Genomic DNA, 6,062 nt, shown 5'->3' on the forward strand with positions numbered 1-6,062 from the left:
TTCAAGGATGCCAAGGAGCTTTGGAGCAAATTGACAAAGATTCATGAGATCCCCTCCACTGTACCAAATCAAGAAGAATCCAAAGAGGGCGACTCAGTGAATCAAGATCAAGAGCAAGAGCACTCCGAAGTTGAGAGATGCTCAACTTTCGAAGAAGAAGTCCAAGAAGTCTCATCTTCAAAGGAATGCAATGAAAAGGGCAAGGAGGGAACATACTTCTTGTCCCATATACAAGATGAAGATGAAGAAGCCTCCACCTCTAGGATTGAGGGGGAGCGACCTTCGTTGACACCGAATCAAGAAGAAGGAGAAACTTCTACATCCGGGTCAAACGGAGTAAAAGATGATGCATCCTCCAAAAATCAAGAGACATCAAATGGAGGATCAAGTGTCATCCCTACATGCGAAGGTAAAAATATTTCAATTAAAAATAAAAATCATATTATATGTTTTGAGTGTAGGGAACATGGACTCTACAAGAGTAAGTGCCCAAAATTGGCCAAGAAGAAGGGTCAAGTGGCACCAAGGGGCAAGGATAAGCCCAAGGAGACCGCCCCCACAACAAAGAAGAGCAAGGAGCACATTGTGTGCTTCTCGTGTCATCAAAAAGGATATTATCGGAGTCAATATCCAAAAGGGAAGAAAGCAGTCAAAGTCAAAGGAGGAAGCACAAATCAAGGGGGAGCTTCCAAGGTAAAATCCAATGTATCATTTATTGAACCTATTTATTTGAAAAATGGTAAAAATCATGCTCATTCTAGTTTATATCATTTTAATGCTATTTACCATAAAAAATAGAAAACATGATAGTATTAAGGAAAAACGTGTAGCTCTTCATGCTAAAACTACCACACCTAAGGTTAGGAAGGTAGATAAAAAATTTAGGCAAGAACTCTAAGGATTTTAGTTATAAGCCTAAAAATAAAAATGCTCAAGAACACAATGAAAAACCAAAATCTAGGGATTTATGGAAAGAAAATCAAGTCTTGAGGTCAAGACTTGATAAAATGGAAAAAATTCTAAAAATGATGGAAAATATCCTAAAAGGACAAAATGAGCAAAACCTAGGTCTAGGAGTACAAAAGTCATCCAATGGCCATAGAGGTTTGAGATACAAACCTAAGGCTAAGAGGGATGCTACTTCTTACCATAGGGTTCCATATAGCTATGGAACCAACTCTAAGTCTAAGGGCCAAGTTAAGAATACAAGGGAAGTTATTCCTAGGAGTATTTTTGCAACAACGAATGTGACTAAGACTTCTAAGAAGTCTAAGAAAGTCACCAAGAAGATCACAAGGGAAGCTATCCCTAAAGTTGACGTAGAGGAAGTGATCAAGGTTTCTAAGGAGCCTAAAAAGGTCATTAGGAAGGTATCTAGGGAAGTTATCCCTAGCGAGTACTTAGAACATCCAAGGAGCACCAATAGGTGTTGGATTCCTAAGAGCATATTCTCTACACCCTAGACGGTTAGATAGTGTCAACTCTAATTGGAAGGATAGTTAATCCAACCTTGATGAAGTTGACACTCATAAAGTATTTTCAAGGTTATTGTTAACCTTTGAAAATGAAATGAATTATTTGATTACTCTTTGAAAGAGTAAAGTATGTCAAACCTTGAAGAATTATATGTAATTTTATTTGGCACAACAAATCAAAAGTAAAAGAAATGTCAAGTTGGGTTTTGACATTTTCTTAAGAAAATATGGACAATCTAGGATTATTTTTAGGTTTAGCTAAGGAATTAAGGACACTTAGATAGATAATCAAAGTACTATATTTAAGCTACATTACCATGCTTTGTTTGCCCATCATATGTCATGACATCATTTTTGCATTCAAATTTTATTATGAAAAATACAAAAATACTATGTCATGACATTCATACATCTTGTAGTTATAGCGAATTTTCTTTTGAAAAATATTTATTTTTATGTATGCCATGACACATCATGCATTATGTTTAAATTTCTTACAATTAAGGATAATGACATTTACTAACAAGTAACATCCTAGGTGGATGTTCATAATCCAAAATGCCTAGATAGATATGCATGATCCCTAGTTTAGGGTAAAATCAAATTTTACATCTCACAAAAAACTATAAGGTGACTTGTATGTGTTTTAGTACACATTAGATACAAGTGAGATGTTAGGATGATGAACGAAACTCAAGATGTTGATTTAGTGCATTCTTTTTGAGTTTTAGGTTCATCAAAACATATAATTATGTGTTTTCCAATCATTGGGAAAGCTAATGTACAAGTCATATGCATTGAGCCCAAAGAACAAGGTTGGATATTGGTTTTGAAAATCATTTTAAAATACTTTTGGAAAACCTTGATGAAGACTATCTTTTGAAAGTAATCATCATTGAAAAGTTAGATACAAATTAAAAGAAAACACTAAAGTTTTTACAAATTTTCAAGTTTGTGTCAATGTTTGAAAATAGGAAGTATTTTCTTAGAAAAATATTTTTCCTTGATAATATATACTCTAAGTAATATCTACATGAATTTTAATGATTTTTAAAATTTTGTAGAATTTAGGAAATTTCTGAACCTTGCTAAAATCAAATTTCAGAAATATCAGGTCTTCAATTGATCACCTGATCGATTAGAGTGCCTCAATCGATCGGGTGATCGATTGAGAAGGTTGTTTTTGCGAGTAGAAGCTCGCTAGATCAATTCTCCGATCGATTCAAACATCCTGAATCGATCCATTGATCGATTGAACATGTTTCAATCGATTGGGACCCAACCCAAATCAATTGGGAATGCTGATTTTGGCCGGGAAAGCTTAATTTCAATATTTTCAACCAATTTTAGTCTAGGTAACCATTCCTAACTCCTCAACACACATTTGTACACATTTAGGGGGAGTTTTCATGATGAAAACAAGATTGGATTGGTTAAGGGGGACTAAGTAGAGGTTTAGGTTGAGGTTTGGTTTCCATTTAAAATTTTTTCAACCTCAAAATTTCTAAATTTGGGGTTCCTAACTATTTGCGATTGCAAGTCATTGTTAGTGCAATGACCGAAGTTTGAAGCGTGTCTTTAGGGGGAGTTATTCTTTAAGGACATAAAGATTTATTTTCTAAAACCATTGAAGGTGGTTAAACCTTCGTTTAGACAAACAATGCTCAAGGTTGAGCATTGAAAAATAATGGAGAGTAGATATCTTCATTATGGGGTTATGGATGTTCTAGGATGAGCATCATAACGTGGAATAATGCTCCAGGGTGAGCATTTAATACAGTGAAGGGTATGAGACCTTTATTGTTGGATTTGTTAATGCTCAAGGGTGAGCGTTGAAGAAAATGAAGGGTATGAGACCTTCGTTGCAATGTTGTGTCCAACGAGTGAAGTTGTGACCAACGGTGAGTAACTCGTCAGGGGGAGAGTTCCTTTTGATGTGTGCCAATAATGGGAGAATGTAGGGTTTAAGTTAGGCCTTCATTACCTAAAGAGGGAGTTTGCTCAAGTATGAATGAAGGAAACCCTCATTCATACTTTGGCAGGAAAGGAAGTTGAGGCTATGAGATTAGCCTAACTTAAAGGTATTGTCAAACATAAAAAAGGAGGAAATTATTAGTGCAATATCTCTTGGGTCAAGGTTGACCGATTTGACTAAGCTTGAGTCTTGATGTTTAGGTTTCGATATTTGACAATACATGGAGTCTGACAATACGTGGAGATTGCAGGTACAATCATCCGATTGAGAGATTACTGGAGCAATTCCCCTCTGATTAGGGTTTGACCAGATTGGTGTGAAGAAGAGTTAAGTAGGTCAAGATTGACCGGATACTTGACTGGGAAGTCCTGGTACGTGAAGCCAGGCAATATAAAAATCCTAGTGAGTGAAGCTAAGTAAAAGTCCTGGTGAGTGAAGCCAGGCAGATGGAAAACCCTAGTGAGTGAAGTTAGATGAAAGTCCTGGTGAGTGAAACTAGGCAGATGGAAAGTCCTGGTAAGTGAAGCCAGACAGATGGGAAGTCCTGGTGAGTGAAGCCAGACAGATGGGAAGTCCTGATGAGTGAAGCCAGACACGTGAAAATCCAGGTGGGTCAAGGTTGAGCGGACACCTGGTATCGATAAGTCCAAGTGAGTCAAGGTTGACCGGACACTTGGCACGAGGAGAAAAAGTCCAAGTAGGTCAAAGAGATTGACCGGACACTTGGTAAGGAAGACCTAGCAGGTTGAGGGTGACTGGATGCTAGGCATAATGTTTCAACAGGTCATGTTGACCGGATGTTGGTTTTAGGGACATTGGACTTGATTTGGCAAGTCACAAGTGAGCTGAATCGATAAACCGATCGATTGATTCATGCCCAATCGATCGGGTAGTTGGTTGGGTGAGTCCCGCGACAGCACTTCCTCCCAATCGATTAGTGGATCGATTGGGAGGGAATCGTTGTTGCACAGAACTTCTCCCAATCGATCAGCCGATCGATTGGGAGGCTGGAAAATCGCGACAGACCTTGAATCGATCAGGAAATTGATTCAGGCGATTTCCAAAGAGCACAAAGACGCTCTGAATCGATCAACCGATCGATTCAAAGTCTCCCCAATCGATTGAGAGCAATTCAATCGATTGAAATTCGACCGTTGAGTGGCGATAAAGCCGTTGCGAGTGTCTTCTTCGGCAGAGATCTTCGATTCCTCTTTACGCGATCACAGCGACTTCTCCACAGAGACTCACGCCAATTCTTGAAGGATTCTTGGAGCAAGGGTTGTTGTCCTTCCAAGTCAAGAGGCGTTCTACAAGAAGAAGAAGAAGTTAGGGTTAGGGTTTTATGCTGTAAATCTTGTAAGATCTTACTTGTATTCGCTTCCCTTTCTTTCTTCTTGTACTGAGAGTGTTGTAAGGCTTCTCCGCCTTCGGTAGTTACCGTAAAGGAGTATTTTCATAGTGGAGAGTGCTCGTGTATGTGAATCCTTGGATTAGTCACCTCTTCTTGAGGTGGATACCAAATAAATCCTTTGTGTTAGCGTTGTATTTTTGTTTCTTGTTCTTTCCGTTGCATATCATCACCAAGAGGCAAGCAATGACGAGTGTGATGAGCTATTCACCTCTAGCATATTTCGATCCTAACAAATACAACATCTTGGAACTCGTCTCAAGAAAGCTATAGTTGGAGAGAACACTCGTTGGGTATTGTGTTATCTATAGCTAAGAGCATCTCCAATGCAAAGTTTTTAAAGAGGTTTGTAAAATGAAAAAGTTAAATAAAAAAGTTATAACCATTGTAGATGTAATGTTTGAAGTTTGTTGTTAAAGAGCAGTAGTGAAATTTCAAAGTTATTTTTTTGTGTTGAAATTGATGTAATATGCATGTAATCATGCAATTACATATTATAAAATGGAGCATACAAAAATCATTTAAAGCTCTAACTATTAGAGATGTTTCAATAGGTTTTTAGAATGTTGATGTGACATGATGTGACATATTGAGATCATAAAAAATTTTTTTGTAAAACTCCAACTATTAAAGATGTCCTAACAAGATGATATCTTTCAACTTTTGTTTACAATAATTGTTTGGTATTCCCATGTAGGACTGGTCGACTTCTATATTACATGAATCAAGATGGGTCGAAAGAGTTATACATGCTTACAATACCCGATGACACACATCTAGGATTCACTAATTATGCTAGTCACTATTCCAAAGGCTAATAGTCGCCCATGATTTACCTCCTCCTTGTTGACCCTGGTACAGATTGACAGGGACTTTGGGGGCGAACATATTCGTCTTTTACCACAACTAATACAACATGATGGAACTCATCTCAAGGAAGCTAAATGTTCGAGAGACCACTTGTTGGGTGTTAAGTCGAAAAGGGATGCTTGGATGGATGGACACAAGATCTTCGACTAGCAAGAAGTGGTAAGAGCAATCGCTCAAGAACATCAGGCGGGTTATGTTCGACCTAATTGTTCGACCAATGACATCGCTTTTCCAATAACAACATTTGAAGCCAAGCACAATTTCATTTTTCCAAAAACAAAATTGACTACCACATGCAATGATTAGTTGGTTTAACTTCAAAGCATTTAACTTG

Source organism: Zingiber officinale, chromosome 2A (assembly GCF_018446385.1).
Source record: "Zingiber officinale cultivar Zhangliang chromosome 2A, Zo_v1.1, whole genome shotgun sequence".
Taxonomy (NCBI): domain Eukaryota; kingdom Viridiplantae; phylum Streptophyta; class Magnoliopsida; order Zingiberales; family Zingiberaceae; genus Zingiber; species Zingiber officinale.